We start from the raw sequence: 18,656 nt of genomic DNA on the forward strand, positions 1-18,656 counted from the left end.
TAGTGTTCCACTCAGTTGGAAATCTTCCACTTGATAAGATTTGATTGAAAAGTTTGTAAATACAAAGTATAAGTGATGGCGGAGAAGGTCTGCGCATGCGTCACAATCACTAGCCTAAAAACAACGTATTTTAACGAAATAATGCCTCAAAAGAAAAAAACAACAACCACAGGAAAAAATGAGACCGATACGACAGAGAGGAAGGTCGACGAGATGCTAACGACGAACAAAAAACTTGTGGAGTCCCAGGACCGTATTATCCAAGATGGCGACCTAGAAAAAGCAATGGAACTCGCGGAAGATCAGCGATCAGCGGTAGTCCTCAGACTGTTGTTCTCAATTAGGAACGAAGTCTCGAAAATCGACCCACTGAAGGAGCAACTTACAGAAACAACCAAGAAAGTATCGGACATTGAGGTATATTTAAACCAGATGAGTGATCGCATCGATGAAGTAGAGAAAAGTCTAGAACACGTGACCAAAGCAGCCGACGTAGAAGAACTGGCGGACAAAATAAAGGAGCTAGAAAACAGAATGAAGATAACAGAAATAAAGAATGAAGACTTAGAAAACAGAGGGAGAAGAATAAACCTGAACTTCTTCAACTTTGAAGAAGGGGTAGAAAGAGAAGAAAAATCCTGTGCCCAGTTCATAGTGAAATTCATCATATCCCACATGGAAGTGAGGGGCGTTGGAGATCGCGTGGCCATCCAACGCGCACATAGAGTGCCAGCGCAGCCACTTCGTTCAGGGAAACCACGGCCTATAAAGGTGGGATTCGTGGACGCCAGTATTGCCAGAAATATTTTGTTCGCTGCTCCTAAATGTCTTCGGAACAACCCGTATGCTGGAAAGGAAATATTCGTGACCGACGATGTGAGCAGGAGTGTACTAAACGAAAGAAAAAGACTGGCTCTCTACCGAAAGAAATTTCAAAGGGAAAACCCAAAGAAAAAGTGTTACATAGCGTGGCGTGTACCGGCGACCTGCATGATCGAAGACGACAGAGGAAAAATGAAGGCTGTGATGGTAAAGGACTTGCCAACTATCAGTTAAGACTTTTATTATATGAAGCCCTCATGGCATTTATTAAGTTTATCTCTGACTTCACATTACAGAACTTGTAATTAGGGTCACAAGGAAATATTTACAATTAGACGGGCAACATAAGTATGAAATAATTAAAAACATATTCATATTGAGTACCTGGGAGCCGTCCCATGCTGCAGTACTCTACTGTTTCTTCCAGTTACCGTGTGTCCGTTGGCTTTTGCCAATGTCCTTAATGTTTACTGTTTTTGTTTGTGTTACTTAAAAAAATTGGGCTTATTCAACTTTGAAATTTCCTGTAAAACCAAGTACAAACATGTGCATTCATAGAAGAGCAGTTGTCTATTGTGACCCTCAATGTTAGAGGCCTCAGGGACTACAACAAGAGAAAGAAAATTTCTAATTGGCTGAAAGAAAAACACTTTGATATAGCATATTTGCAAGAAACACATAGCACCTCGGCAGATGAGATTTTCTGGTCTTCTCAATTTAAGGGGAAATGTAGTTATTCACATGGAACGACCACCAGTAGAGGAGTGATGACTATAATTAGAAATACTGATAAAGTTAATAAACTAACACAGGATACGGATGGGAGAATCTTAATGATTCAAACTGAAATTGATAACTCTCAATGTATTCTACTAAACACGTATGCACCCAATAGAAAATCACAACATGCTGAATTCTTAACTGATTTAAAAATTAGGTTAACTAATATGATCCCAGATCCAAACAGTACGATAATCTGGGGAGGTGATCTGAATTTTACAGTGGATAACTTGATGGACAGATCAGGAGGGAACCCCCAAGCCTGGACTAAATCGGTAGACATTTTTGAGGATATCACTGAACAATTTAGCTTAGTTGACATTTGGCGAATAAGAAATGAGAACAAAAAACAGTTTACTTGGCGTAGAAAACGCCCTACTATTCAACAAAGTAGACTGGACTATCTAATAATTTCAGATGTTTTGCAAAATATTGTTAAAAAAGTTGAAATTATACCAGGTTTAGCTTCGGATCACTCCGCTGTTTGGCTACATTTAAAAAATTCTTGTCAGAAACATGGTCCTGCTCACTGGAGATTCAACTCCACTCTAACCAAAGATAAAGAGTATGGAAACTTAATAAAGGAAAAGATTGAAAACTGGCAGGAAGAATTTAAAGATATAGATAGAAGTCAGTTATGGGACTTAATTAAATACCAGATTAAAAAATTTACAATTGATTACACTAAAGAAAAAGCAAGAAACCGTAAACAGGAAATTGAGGACTTGGAAAAACAGCTTAAAGATACTCAACAGATGTGTAGTGACAGCCCAAATGAGGACAATTATAGCAATATGGAAGAAATGAAAAGGAAATTAGAAGACCATTATAATTATAAGGTAGAAGGTGCTATAATAAGATCACGGGCTAGGTGGTATGAAAAAGGGGAAAAAAACAACAGATATTTTCTGAATTTGGAAAAAAATAACAGAAAGAAATCCTGCATCAAACAATTAAAAGTAGAAGGGGATAAAACTATAGAACAACCAAATGACATTTTAACAGAAATAAAAACCTTTTACTCTAGGCTGTACTCAAATAAGGATTCGATAGAGGCCACTAAATTTCTTAATAATACTGCAATTCCAGTGCTGGCAGAAAGTTCACAGGCAAAATGTGAGGGACTTCTAACTTCAAGGGAAATTTTTGATACATTAACTTCAATGAAAGAAAATAAAAGCCCAGGAAACGATGGCTTAACGGTTGAGTTTTATAAGGCATATTGGCCACTGGTAAGAAATCTGGTAGTGAACTCATTAAACTTGGCGTTTGAGCAGGGAGAATTTTCGACCTCTCAGAAACAAAGTATCATTACACTAATAGAAAAACCTGGACGAGATAAACGTTTATTGAAAAACTGGAGGCCAATTTCATTAATGAACGTGGATGCAAAATTGGCATCCAAATGTCTTGCTAAGCGATTGGAATCTGTTCTCCCTGAATTAATTGGCGAAACCCAGGCAGCTTTTGTTAAAGGCCGCAATATTAGTGATTATGCAAGATTAATTAGTGAGGTGTATCACTACATAGAACAAACTGATAAGGAGGCTCTGCTAATAGCAGTAGATTTTGAAAAGGCCTTTGATACGGTCAGTTGGGAGTATCTTGATAGGGCATTAGAGAAATTTCAATTCGGTCCTCAATTTCAAAGGTGGGTGAAATCATTGTATACAAATATTGTATGTTGCGTGATGAATAACGGATATAGTACGGGATACTTTGAGTTGCAAAGGGGGGTCAGACAAGGAGACCCTCTGTCTCCGATGCTCTTCATTTTAGTTTTAGAAACTCTGCTGGTGGCTATTAGATCAAAACAAGAAATCAAAGGCATTATCATATCGGGAAAAGAAATTAAAGAAGCAGCATTTGCGGATGACATGTCATGCTTCATTTCAAACGAAAAATCTGCTGAGGTGCTATTTAACTTATTGGGGGATTTTGAGAAATGCTCAGGGCTGAGAATTAACATGGACAAAACTGAAGCTGTCTGGCTCGGTAAATGGAAATATAGGCAAGATAAACTGTTCGGGGTTAGATGGCCCACATCTCCTATCAAAATTGTAGGAATTTACTTTTCTCACAATCAAAAGGAAAATAGGAAAATAAATGTTAAAAAAGCTATGGACAATATGAAAATTATTTTGAACTCTTGGAAGAGCAGGAAACTTTCTCTTTTTGGCAAAGTCCAAATTATTAAAACTTATGGTATATCCCAGTTCACATATATTATGAGTACAACTGCAGTTGGGAATGAATTTATTCAGGAGGCTCAAAAGACTGTGTATAATTTTATATGGGAAGGAAAAGACAGAATTGCTCGTAGAACTATGATAGGAGGTGTGGGCCAGGGCGGTTTGGGTATCCCAGACATGCATATCCTCAAAAAACAACAGAGGCTACTATGGATTAAAAGATATGTGGATCCAAATAATGAACATCCATATAAACTATTTATTGATGAGCAGCTTAAGAGTATAGGAGGTAATATCATCTTCCAATGTAATTATAAAACAAAACTTTTACCAATTCGCTGTACTGACTTCCTGCGAGAATGTCTTGAAATTTGGGAAGCTGAAACTAAAATGAGTTACAGAAACACAAACCAAGTAATTTGGAATAACGAAAATATAAAAATAGCCGGAAAACCTATTTTTTATAGAGAATTGGCTGAAAACGGAATTAAAAGAGTTTCAGACCTGTTTAACGAGAATGGTCTTATACCATGGGAAACAATAACCCAAAATGAATGGACTCTACTACATAAACTAAAATGGATTGGCCTTGTTACTGCCATCCCCGAAAATCTGAAATACAAAAACACTGACATAGACGAGATAAGCTTATCGGTGTCTGGAATTCCAACACCGCTTGATGCAATCTCAAAACCCTATATAAAAAAAGAATTAATAGACAGGCAATTCATCCCTCCAGTGAGTCAAAAGAAACTTGAAGAGATGCTGAAACTTGGCCTAATAGAATGGAGTAAAATGTACAAATTAATGATAAAAATGAGTATCGACAGCAAAACACGTGAATTTCAGTTTAAACTTTTACATAACATTCTATATACAAATGACAAACTTCATAAAATAAACCCAGAAAAGTTTCCTACACAGATGTGCACATTTTGTCAGGAGAATCCAGAAACTCTGGAACATATCTTCTATGAATGTGAATATGTTGTTGCACTTTGGAGAGACCTACTTTTTAGTTGGGGAAAGATATTAAAACAAGATTCACCACCAAGCAGAATGTGCTTAATAATATCAGATCCAGGCGAATCGTTGACAATAAATTTTATTAGCCTGTTAGTTAGGAAACATATTTACCACTGTAAAATGAATGATATAAAACCCAACTTCAAGGGTATTCTAACGTACATGAAAAGAGTCTACCAGTGTGAAAATTGGATAGCAAATCATAACAATAAAATGATACAGCACTTAAAAAAGTGGTCCCCTTTAATACCATATATGGAATAAAGGGGCAAATGGTATGAACTAGAACAGATAGAAGGTTCTGGGTTTGAGCAATAAACAATTCCTCTTCTGAAGCTTTGAGAAATGTCACTTTGAAAAACTTTGAGTTATACAGGAATGTAAGCATAACCACTTTATTCACAGATATGTAAATTTTTATGAGTACCCAATAAAAAAATATATTAAAATACAAAAAAAAAAAAGTATAAGTGATGGCATGGAGTATTTGAACATCTCGTTGGTTATAGCATCAGGACCAGATGATTTTCCAGTTTTTAGTTTGTGAATAGCACCATTAATTTCTTTAATGGTAATCTTTTTATCAAGATCAGGGTTACCACTTAGTTTAGTGATGCTCTCCTCTAGTGCTGTCTGTACTTCTAACTCAGTAGCTTTGTCAGAAGTTCCAGACTTTACGTTATAGAGGGAAGAGAAATGATTAATCCATTCTGCTGCAGAAACTGAAGGTGAACTTTGTTTACCATCACAGTTGTTAAATTCTTTAATTTGTTTAATGGTTTGCCAAAAATGTGCCGGATTATATTTCTCCATACTTAATAAATTGTTCAACGGTTTTTGTTTGAATTTACATTTTTTGAATTTGATTTGCTTTCTATAAAGCTTGTTCAGTTTTTGTCTTTCCATTCTCAGTGTTACATCAAATGGAAATTTGTCAACTTTCTTTGAAATGTTTTTCAGGTTCTTTCGGATAGTTTCCAAGTCACTGTCAAACCATTTATGCTTAGTATTTCTTTTTGTATTTTTATTAGAATTCTTAATTTTGACAAATTTCATAGATTTGTCTGCAGCAGAATGAATTATGTCATTGAACTCTAATACCAAGCTATCACTGTCTTTGTGTTCAAAGTTAGTTCCCAGAAAATGTTTAATTTTACTAGTAGTTTCTTGAGAATTTAGTTGCGAAATGAAGCTTGATTTTGAAGAGTTGTTCCAGATATATTTTTTGTAAGGAAACAATGAGATGTCAATGTCCTTGTTAGTAACATAATTGGCATTAATTGAAACTGTTATTGAACAATGATCTGATAGGTGGTTTAACTGGTTAACTCTAAAATATCTAATCTGTGATAAGAAGATCTTTTGAACAATAAAATAGTCTACCTGGCTTACACCATTGTACTGGTAACATGTAACTTTACCAGATAAATCTCCTACTATTCTACCATTGCCAATTATCATATCTGTTGTTATACAGTGACTACATAAATACTGGCCATATTTATTATTCACCTTGTCCATAGTTTGTCTAATGTCATTATTGAGTTCTATGTATGGTATAGCTGCATCTTTTTCTTCTTGCATAGTATCCTTTTGTTCTGCTGTTCTTGAATTCAAGTCGCCCAAAATGCACACATTTCCATAATTTGAAAATTGCAGAGTTTCATCCATGATGATATCGAATATATCTTCACCAGAAATATTACTGTTGAGATAATATGATGATCCCAATGGTGGGATATATACACTACATAAGTATAAATCTTTATCTAAACCAAAGAATTCTTTATGCAATTTAATCCAAAGGGACTCCTTACATTTGCTTGTAATTTTACTTAAACCTTCCTTAAATGTAGATTTAAATAGAATTACTATACCTCCAGAGGATTTCCGAGCATTTTTATTCTTCTGCCTGTCTAATCTAAAATACAAATAATTATCTGGTACGCTAATCTTAACACTACTGTCTAACCATGTTTCTAATAAACATATAATATCATGGTTTTTAACAAAATCAATAAAAAGATTATCATTAATACAAGATTTCAAACCGTGTACATTCCAAGAAGCAACTTTCAGTTGTTGCTTGAATCTGTTCATTACTTATCCACTATATCCCCAAGGAGGATACGAGTATGGTGCACAAGGAAAATACTTTGGTATCATAGGCATAGGTAGTGGTGGTTGTTGCGATGACAAGTGAATCCCATGTTGATACCAGTCAGGTGTAGGCATGTGGTACATTGGAGTGTACCCATGGTTTTCAGCTATGTTGCTGTTTGTATTAGGACTGGTAGTGGTAATTTCCATTTCTTTATTGTCCTTATTGCTGTTGTCAGATGTATTTCTGGTTGTTTGTCTTTTGTTGTTGTTATGGTGGCTAGTACTACCGGTACTACAGTTTTGAGTTATTTGTCTCTTTGTATTATATCTTTGTTGTCTATCACTTGAGAGTCTGTTTTCTGCTCTTGGTTTATTTCTCATTGCATTTATTATATTAGATGCAAGTACTTTAGTGCCAATATCATTGAGGTGTACATTGTCCACATGGTAATATTTCTTAGCACCATATAGTTTCTTGTGGTCAACAAACACTATACCATCTTGGTTGTCTACATATGACTTAACTTTGAGGTTAACTTCTTTTATCTTCTTATTCATGTCAGTATTACCTCTAGGTAGTATACCTGATATGATGACTTTATTGGCTGGTTTCATGTTAGACTTAGTTTGTTGAGCCAAGTTCATAATATCTTCAGCAACATCCTCACTTTTTCTATTGTTAGCAATGTCATTGCTACCAACATGGAGTATTATTTTATCAACATCTTTTAACGACATTGCATTGATGTGGTTAGTTGCATCAGCTAAGGTTGATGAGCGTACTTTCTCTACTCGATTTCTAGATAATTGTTCTTCATTAATATGTTTTAATAATGAGTCGCCAATCAGTACTATTTTATTGGACTGTTTAGCAGATTCATCTTTTTTACCACTGTTACTTGGCTTTATTTGTTTGTCATTTTTAACATTTCTTCTTCCTTTGGTGTCCAAATCTCTGGTAGCTGATTCTGTAGTATGTGTATTATGTTTTTCACCAACTTGATTCTTTACACTTGGCTTATGTGGATCACATTGACTTGCTGTAGAAGTCTTCTTAACAGGTTGAAAGCCAGTATCCATTCCTTGTACTATTGTTTCCAAGTTATCATACTTCTCTTCTAATTTCTTAACTTGACTAGCCAGCATTTTATTGTTTGCTGTCAAGTCAATGTTCTCTTTCATCAGTAGAGAGTTAGCATCTATCATTTCTTTAATCTGTTTAGTATGGTTAATTTCGTTATATTCCATGTATTCTTTCATTTCCTTAATTTCATTAGCTTGTTTCTTCTCACTGTTTGCCATCCAATATCCATTCATTTTCTCCATCTTTTTACTACATTCTTCCTTAATGTAGTCCATCATGTATTCTTTTATTTTCTGCATCTCTTTAACATGCTTGTTTTCACTATGCTGTACATGATCTTTCAATCTTGATTCTATTTCATCATATTTTGTGGCAAGTTTATTTAATGAGCTTGTTAATTCTGCAACTCTTTTTTCCTCTATGTTCATCCTAATATTAACAGATTTAAGTTTTCCCTCAATGGTAGCTAAATCCTCCTTCCTCTCTTCAGTCATAGAATTATTCACTTTGATTCTTTCATCATCTATACTGTCACTAAGTGATATATACTTTTCCTCCAGTATATCAACTGCTAAACTGACATTGTTTAGCTTACCCTCTAGTTAATTATGTCTGTTATCCAGAGATCTGTAGTGACCCTGAAAAACTTTAGTTATACTTAATGGTGGACTTGCTGGTGTTGATTGAATTTTATTAATCAGCTTATCTTCAAAACTTTCTTTGTCATTACAGTTACAGAGTTCCATTTCTTGATCACTGTTTTGTGAATTGACATCCATTTTACTTCCTGTGGTAGACTCAGTTGAAGAAATCAGTACATCCTTTGTTTGTTTTAACACCTTCTTGTTTGCTGTAACAGTGACCTTGTGTTTTAAGACTGCAAAGTCATTCACAGCCCATGACTGAAAATTAGCTGATTGAACTAGTATATCTACCCGGATCGATTACTGGTGGCACAGGCAGTGTTAGAAGCTCTATTGACTTGATGTGGGTGGTAGCTGAAGTATCGTTGATGCCAAGATTTGAGGAGCGTAACAGAACACTGCAGGACTACAATAGGACACTGATACTGTAAACTTTATCACAGTTTTGCTTTGCCTTAATTCCCTGACCCGAAGGCCTTGTATGGCCCAACTTAGTTTTACGTAACTATGTATTAAGCATATTGTTGTATTTCGCATAAATGGATAATAGATTGAAGTCGTTGATTTGTCGATTAACGTGATTTATTAGTGATAAGTTCTTGTGCACTAGTTTCATGTTAATTTCATGTTAATTTCTGAGTATGAATATCTGTTGATGAGGTTTAGAGAATAAAATAGCTTAGTTAACTGTATGCACTTTGTCATCACCATTCATTGTGTGCTCCCACGTGCTTAGCCAATCCTTGGATCTGTGACAATTGTAAAGAAGAAGGATGGATAGAATCGCATATGTGTAGATTATAGGAAATTAAATAAGGTCACTGTAACCGACCCTGAGCCAATGGTAACAACAGGGGCATGTATGTAAATGGTCTCTAGATGGTAGTTGAGCGCGGTAACTGAGCGTCTCAGTTTTCACGAAGATAGGAGTTGAGCGTACGCTCACTTTCAAAAGTAAGCGTGGAACCAAACAATGGAACGCTGGAGTGCGCTCATTTTCAAAAGTAAGCGTGGGGACAAACCATGGAATGCTGATAATGTAATGAAAGCTACGCTCAGTTTAACATGAAGTCGATGCAAGTTCATTTCAGAGGTCCAACTTAAGTTAAAAAATTCAATCTGGATATATCACATATTTACGTGAGGGGACGTTTCTTAAAACAGATGCAACAATATTTAATTAAATATTCACGCAGTTTGAACCCTATGACCTTGTAAGATGGACGCGTGTGGTAATGAGAGACTACGCTCACTTTTAACAATGGTTTCTACCTTTATTATTGTTGTTAGTGAGATTTATTACTATTCATGTTTTTTTATTTGTTTTTTATTTCGATTATTAATATTTTTAATCATTACTTTAGTCTTAATGTTTTTTATTATTAGTCTAGTTTTGTTTAGTGTAAATGTAACCATTTTAATTCCTCCTGGGGAATTTTACGTGTTTAATAAAGTATAAGTATGCGAAGTACTATATGCATGGCGTCCAACTCGAGATCATAGAAAGAGAGCGTACGCCCGCCTGTGAAAGTAAGCGTGGGAAAACAATGGAATTACACATTGGGGAGTACATGCGTGACTCATTTCAAGAAACCAGAATTATTTTACGCTCACTTTTGTCGCCATTGTATGCATGGAGTTTTTGACTGCTGGGGTAGACTACCGAATACAATATAGTAATTTAGATGCAACGCTGACGTTAGTTTTGTCCCAAATGATTCGTAACTGTACGACCGCGGAATGATTCACGTACGTCAAACGTATTGGCATAAATGTCAAGACGTGTAACTTCGCACTGCCATTGCTGTATTGTAAATCTATGAATGTTGATTCGGACATATTAGCAATTTAAATGGGAATGTACATTTCATTAATACAACGTCTTTATTGTTTGTGTTTAAACTTTCACTTCATGCAAGTGTGCGCAACAACTCGTTGTCACTGAGCGTTGTTTACAGATGCGACAAATGAAAACAATCAAGACAAAACAAACTTTAGAGTTGCATCTTTATTACTATTAAATATAATTGTGGCCGATCCAGGCATTTATCTTGCGTAAATCAAAAACTTCATGTAGGTATACACTGGCGACTTATGGTTACTTGAAATCAGACACACACACTCCGCGCTCAACTACCATCTAGAGACTCATTTACATACCTCACAGGGGACATATTTCAGAGGCTACATAATAGTAAGTTCCTGTCAAAAATTGATTTAAGTAAGGGTTATTGGCAGATACCAGTAGCTGAAGAAGATATACCAAAGACAGCATTTGTTACTCCTGATGGAACTTATGAATTTTTAAGGATGCCATTTGGAATGAAGAATTCGGGAGCTACTCTCGTGCGGGGAATCAGAAAATTATTGTCAGGTATGGAGGGGGTTGGAAGCTATATAGATGACCTGATGGTTTATTCAAGCTGCTGGGATGAGCATGTTCAAGTATTATCTGAGTTGTTACGAAGACCGAGGGCAGCGGACATAACAGCTAGACCATCCAAGTGTGTTCTGGGTGCAATATCAGTAGAATTCCTGGGTCATGAAATTGGACACAATTGGGTGAGTCCGAGTCACGACAACATGGAAAAAATTCGAGAAGCGCAAAGACCAGCGACCAAGAAAGGTGTCCGATCATTCTTTGGGCTGGTCAATTACTACAGAGACCACATCCCCTTATTCGCAACTATTGCAGCACCCCTGAGTGATCTACTAAGGAAAGGACAACCCAACAAAGTTGTATGGGGAGAGGCCCAGGAGAAAGCATACAACACTTTGCGGGAATACTTATTGGGCAAACCAATTTTGAAGTTGCCAGACCCACAGAAACCATTTGTGTTGCGGACGGACGCGTCTCGGGTAGGAATTGGAGCAGTACTTATGCAGAATCATGGTGAGAAGCTTCACCCAGTTGCGTATGCAAGTAAGAAGTTATCCGATGCAGAAAAGAAATATTCAACTGTAGAAAGGGAATGTTTAGCCATTGTATAGGGCGTGAATAAATTTCGCCCATATTTAGCCGGTGTGGAGTTCATTTTGCAGACGGATCATAAACCATTGTCTTACCTGGATAAAGCCAAGTTTGCAAATGACCGAGTGATGAGATGGGCGATGACTCTGCAAGGATATAATTATCGTGTTCACTGTTGAGGATATTCCTGGACGGGACAATGTGGTAGCGGACTACCTGAGTAGATTGATGGACTGAGGAACTTTTGAACAGTATAGTAGAATGTTATTCGTTTATGACTGTATTTCATATTTTATTATATTCTACTGTATGTGATTTTCGAATTTTTGTACTCAGAGCTTTATTCAGTTCGATTTGATATATTGTATTGTTGTTTTATTTGAAATTGTTATCGTATTCGTATCATTGACGTCGTTGCTAGTCTTGTAATATTATATGTTATAATATTCTTGAGAGGGGAGGCATGTCGCATACGATTTGTTTACCACTTCCGTGTGACTGAGAATGTTCTAGAACCGTACTGTGTCTGGGTGGAATTTTTAGAAGTTGGTTGAATAGGTAATAGGACACTGTAGAAAGCAATAGAAGGTAATGGAACATTCTAGAAATTTGTAGTAAGTTCCAGACTCATTATGTATGCTGATGTAATGGTCTATTTATAGACAGTGTGGGTATATATAGGGGAGTTGTTCAGCACTGAGATCAGATCGGAGATCTCGTTGAATTGTATTGGAGTTTAAGTATCTAGTTATTGGAGTAGTGGAGTTTTACCGCGTTATTGTACTTGATGTTTGCAGAGTATAATAATACCAGTACCAGTTGAAACCTCATCTGTTGGCTCCGTGTTCGTATTTTATCATCGCCGCCAGGGAAGTCTTTTTGTTACTGTTGCCATTTTGGTATTTGAACCATCACACCTGTACTATACCAATTACGGTAATATTACGTTGCGTGTGACAGCGTGCAAACAAATTGTCATGAAATGCAAGTAAAATCGTAAGCGAATATTTTCAGTTGCATGCAAACGCTCAATGCAATACAATATCTGCCATGTTTTATGCCTATTAAATTGAGATTCAGACAAATGATTCAATAAATTTCACTTCAAATAAACACACTATTGATATTACGATGTATGATATCAACACATCTATTCAATATAGCGAACATCTTGTCACAGCTAAAATAGAGATCAAGTAAAAAGACTGAGTGTATGTGAAAATTGAAACTTAGAGAAGCGATTACATTGACAACTCTTTAGACCTACTACTGTTTGACGGCCTTCTCTCAGCGTCCTGTTACTTTGTCAGTCCCTGTTCTGACAGTACGAAAAAGTGGACTTATGTTTTGACTTTTGTGTGTCCATGTGCGCGTCCGGACTTGTATCCTACACATGCCTGGACCAATCACAATCAAACTTAATACATACATCGTTCTGGATTCTGACATAAATTCGCTCATCCGGGGTTAAAATTCGCTTATTTGGGGTTAAAATTTTCAAAAAATTATCAAATATTTTTGGAGACTTGTATTTTCATTGAAACTTTCAATGCCGGCAGTTAGACCATCCAAAATGAAAGAAACTATAGTGCAGAAGCTAATCTAAAATTTTATACATTTTTCTTGCTGGATTAAACAGTAGACCGCCTAAAATTTCATTACAATATTACCCAGTGCATCTTTCTCCAAACAAATCATATTAACGAACCTTGTGCACCAAATACAATTATTAGTCCCTGTTCGAACGAAGTCCGAAATAATTCGGTCTCCGTCTGTGCGTCAGGAGCCACATTTCAGAATCCTTTGTACAGATTCCGTTCATGTACCTTGTACTTTATGTGGGACATATGCACATGCTGTGGTTCTGGGATTTGATTCAAAACGACTATCTGGCAGCCATCTTGTTTTTTGAAAATGTCATATTTTGGACATATTTTATCAGTTTTCATTCAAATTTGGCACATATTTTATACATGTTATGATGCATGTCCTTGACTATTTGTTTCAAAATCGGATCAAGGATGGTCGATTGACAGTCATCTGACTTTTTGGCCTTACTACTATATTTCCACAATTTATGTACCATTTCATTCGTATTTGGCACATACATCATACATATCAGTGTGTTTCATAATCAGATCAAAGATGGCTGAATAACGGCTGTTTTTATTTTTGGCCATATGACTATCTGTCACACATGTATCATTTTCATTGATATTTAGCATGCCATAAATGGATACATGCACATGTATTCAATTCAATTCAATTCAATTTGCACTTTGATTAAATATGGCCAACTGGCGGCCATCTTGTTTGTTTAAATTGCGATAACTTGGACATGCTTTAATAGACATTTTTGAATTGGGTCTATGCCTAGCTTACTCTTATTCAACACATTTTAAACTGATATTTATTAAAACTGCAAATTTGAGGACACTGCCTTCACCATAGTATTCAACACAAGAGGGCGCTTGACTTGGATAAAGGGTGTATTAGGCACTTTAGTCCAGAACAAACAATACAATTACAAAGAGTTGCAATTGCTGTATTCCCTATCCCAGAATCTCAAATTCTGTCATTACACACATGTTTACATTGTAAGCCACATGTAAAGATTTATTGTAGGGCACCATGGAAACAAGCATTCATATTCATGAGATGTAATTTTAGTGCCTCATTCCCATCCTCAGACATGCATTTTCTCAACCGTACATTTAAACAATTTTAGCAAGTGAAATAACAGACATGCACCTCAATTTGTTTTACTTTCACTGTGATCTATGTTTTTCTTTGCTATATCTTACACCATCACGCAACAGTGTTCAAATTTGATGTAAATAAACAAACTGTTCAAGTTGTATACGCCACTTGGGACTAAAGTTCCAAGGACATGCTTGTGACAACCCCTCCGCTTCAATATGACGAGCACGTCATTTTCAATAACTTGTTTTTTTTAGTAACGATATACTCAGATTAAAACGAACACAATTGGATTTATTTTCTCCCACATCAGAATATTTTTCATGACAGAAATGCAAAAGCTATGATGAAAGATGGTAAAAAGTTGGCGTCTTCGGCGTGACATTGCAAAATTGCTGGCCCCAGTTATGGATTCGCAAGCTGCTACCAAATATGTTATCAAACCAAAAACATAATTTCAACAACTCTTCCTAGTATGGGTTGCTAGTTTCACTCTCGTCATTGAACAAGTGTGACACTTGCTTCACGGATCTCGATACTGTAAGATTTGCTGGAATCGTTTCTAAGGAAGCACAAACCAAACAGCCCCTTTCAGGGCTGCGATATATTTCAATCAAAGAAAGCTTAGAAAGAACTCCCATGTGCTGAGAGTATTGGAGACACATTAAATATAATTCGAAATTACTTAGCTGAAAACTAATTATGCAAATCAGAAAATTAATATAAACAGATTTGAGTGTAAAACTAATGAGGTCTGCGCAATGTAACAGAAAATCTATGTTTCCAAGTTTAATTGAAATGTGATTAGAACCAAAAAATTATGAATTATTATGCTTATTAGGGAATTAATATGAACAAATTTTTACCCCAAACTAATTAGATTTGTACATTCTCCTAGAGCATCTTTGTACTAAGTTTCATTGAAATAGAATAATTAGTACTTTAGATATCAGTGTGAAAGCTTAAAATTGGTTAATTATGCAAATTAGGTAATTAATATGTACAGATTTTAACCCACAATTATCCAGGTCTGTCTATTGTCCTACAGCATCCATGTACATTTATTGATATGTGATGTTTAGTACCTGAGATATCAGTGTGAAAGTTGGTTAATTATGCAAATTAGGTGATTAATATGCACAAATATTTACCGGAAACTAATTGGGTCTGCATAATTCTAGATTCATTGAAATGTGATGATTAGTACTTTAGATATCAGTAGAAAAGCTGAAAATTAATTATGCAAATTAGTTAATTAATATGCACAATTATTTGCCCTAAAACTAATCAGGTCTCTGCATAGTCCTAAAGGATCTATGTACCAAGTTTCATTGAAATGCGATGATTAGTAACCGAAAATTGACTAATCATTATGCAAATTAGGTAATTAGTATCCACGGATTATTACCAAAAACTAATCAAAACTTAGCATTAGTTCAGAGCATGTATGTACAAAGTTTCATCAAAATCAAATGAGTGGTTGTTTAGATATCAGTGGAACAATCATGGAACAGCTAAAAATCAGCTAATTATCATGCAAATTAGGTAATTAATATGCACAGATTTTTACCAAAAACTAATCAAATCTGCGCATATGTTCAGAGCATCTATGTACCAAGTTTCATCAAAATCCAATGAGTGGTTCTTTAGATATCAGTGGAACAGTCATAGAACAGCTAAAAATTAGCTAATTATCATGCAAATTAGGTAATTAACGAGCATGGATTTTTACCAAAACCTAATCAAATCTGCGCATTGGCCCAGAGCATCTATGCACCAAGTTTCATCAAAAACCGATGTATGGTTCTTGAGATAGCAGTGGAACAGTCGGACACACATACATACATACACACACACAGACAGACACACTAACTGCAAAGACTCCCATTATGTGCTTCGCACATGGGAGTCAAAAAGAGAACTACCATTTCTGCTTTAATTTACATCTTTTTTATACTTGCTGATTGTTATAATTCTGATAACAAATTTTGAAAGATAAATGTAAATTATGTAAACAGCTGCAAACACGCTGCCCTGAAGGCAGGGCACAAAATTACCTATTTTGCTATCACAGCTATTTTGCGTTCACCCCTGGTTTACGCAATCGACATTTGTTTTTCAAGAATTTTTATCAGAATCACAACAGAATGCAAGTGTGTCAACTGTTAATACAACAAACAAAAAATAAGCTACTGTCTAAATCACTGGACATTTATGTGACTCGCACCTAAAAAGTTCCTAAATTTGGCCAAAACCTGGTTCATTCAATATTGCATATGCAAGCTTCTCATTGAAAGTATCTGGATCCTGGAACTTGACTGGCAACCATATGGTATTTGTGCAAGTTGAAACCAATGGGAGGTTGCCATGATCATTCAAATCTTGAAATTTGATGTTTATCTTGAATTGAAACCTCAGTGGAGGAATGGACCGGGCACCAGTTATGAACTGAAGAACATCCTTTAGATCTACAGTCATCTTCTCTTCCTCTTCAATGAAAACATCACCTGTAACAAAATGCATTGCAGTAGAAGGAGTTGTTAATATGCACAACTTATTTCTGTAGTTGTCCTAGTATATATACATGCATGATCCTCAATATTCACAAGTTAAGATATAACAATGATACACCATGCAAGAATAAAAATAACTTTCAAATTCCATAATGGTCAGAACAAGGTCATGAATAAAAACTGAGAAAATGTTTTCATCTACAACCTAAAGGGAAGAATTCAAATTGGTTGAAATATGGTAGCATACTGGTACCAACCATATATACAGAAAATGGTTGTCACAGCAAAAAAACTGAAAATAATAACTGTAAGTCTCGTTCAAATCTCGCGTAAGTAACAGCCAATCACAGGCCCCCTTTTATACAGGCTGTCGGTTGCTTACTTTTCAGTGTAGCGATACTCTACGGGCAATCTTTCTGTACATTATATTTTGCCCACTTGAATAAACCATTAATAGAAAATTGCTAGTATATTTTTATTTACAAAAGAAATTCCACATCATTTTACAATTTTTGTCATTACATTGAATATTTTGTTCACTTCCAACAAATGTGTACACTTCCTGATACATCTTTGCCAGCCAAGGTTCGTTTATTCAGTCATCGCTTCAATTTTACATCAAACACTGAGCATAATTATCTAGAATGGAAGCAAAAAAATAAGTAAATCGTAATGATTAGAACACTGTAAACAGCTATAGTAAACAATGCAAATTTTAAATTGTATAACGGTCACCGGCCCACGGCATCGACGCAGAAAATTGGAGCAAACAAATATTTCCTGATCAATTGCGATGTGTTCCAAATAAAAAATATTTTATTCCAGTCCAAATCAGCTCAATTACTTTAATAAAGAGTTATTGTATAATGTACAAAATGTTGATACATTTTGATGAATATTTACAGCTACGGCTTCAATACCGTAGACGGTTTTGACCCGATCGTCAACAAAACATCACCCGTCTCCAGGGCAAGCGACTGGAAAAAGACACCGGTGTTCGGTCAAACCGGTGGAAACAAAATCGTCACTCCCAGAATAACTACGCAAAATAACGATCTAAACTCGAACCATTCGAGCCACAATATAAACATAAAAAAATGACTTTCGTTGCATTTGACAATGATAAACTTACCGAAAAGCCGTGTTCTTCTCAGTCCGAACGTCGGTATAATCTGCCATTTTATGTTTGAGTGTGTTTGCCACCTGACTCTGCCCAGTGACATCATCATGTGCGCTATAGAAGAAGGTCTGTGATTCGTTGACTAAAATCGTCGACAGTGGGTCTCGTTGAAATCTCATTACATAGGCATCGGCTCAGATGTATGTAGGGCGGAATTTTAAAAAAATCACAAAATCAAAATCAAAGGAAAATAATAAAATAAAAAGGCATTAATAACAAAAGTAATAAAACATAAAATTAAAATAAGTTTATAGCCAAAATAATTAAAGCCCGTACACTACATCAGATTTTAATCAGATTGCATTAATATGTTGAGAATGAATATATAAAAAAGAAGAAGTGATATACATGTAGAAAAGGTGTGATTGCATTCCCTTGCAGATGTGGAGTGTTTTTATCTCTAACTTTCTTCTCAAATTATAAATCACATACTTAAGAGAATCAATTTGTTATTACCGGTAGCTGATATGACAGTCTCTGTTTTGTTATGTAATAGAATTCCCATAAAATCATGAACACTTATGCATCAGTATTTAATCAGACTTGCCTTGATCACATGACTTCAGGAACTCGTGCCACAAATACTCGGTAATATTTTCCATTTGGAATTTTGAAGATCCCTCTGGGCTTCTTTCAACCTC

The 18,656-nt window shown here is 35.5% G+C and overlaps 1 long non-coding RNA gene across 1 annotated transcript; it reads right to left on the reverse strand.

The window, feature by feature from the left end:
- Nucleotides 1-17,298: 17,298 nt before the first annotated feature.
- LOC146750355 (uncharacterized) lies at nt 17,299-18,049 on the reverse strand. Its single transcript, XR_014929630.1, has 2 exons — nt 17,968-18,049; nt 17,299-17,474 (listed from the first exon to the last, which is right to left on the reverse strand). It is a non-coding gene; the product is annotated as an uncharacterized LOC146750355 (long non-coding RNA).
- Nucleotides 18,050-18,656: the final 607 nt, after the last annotated feature.

This window comes from Saccoglossus kowalevskii, chromosome 1 (assembly GCF_978046115.1).
Source record: "Saccoglossus kowalevskii chromosome 1, keSacKowa6.1, whole genome shotgun sequence".
In the NCBI taxonomy this organism is placed as follows: domain Eukaryota; kingdom Metazoa; phylum Hemichordata; class Enteropneusta; family Harrimaniidae; genus Saccoglossus; species Saccoglossus kowalevskii.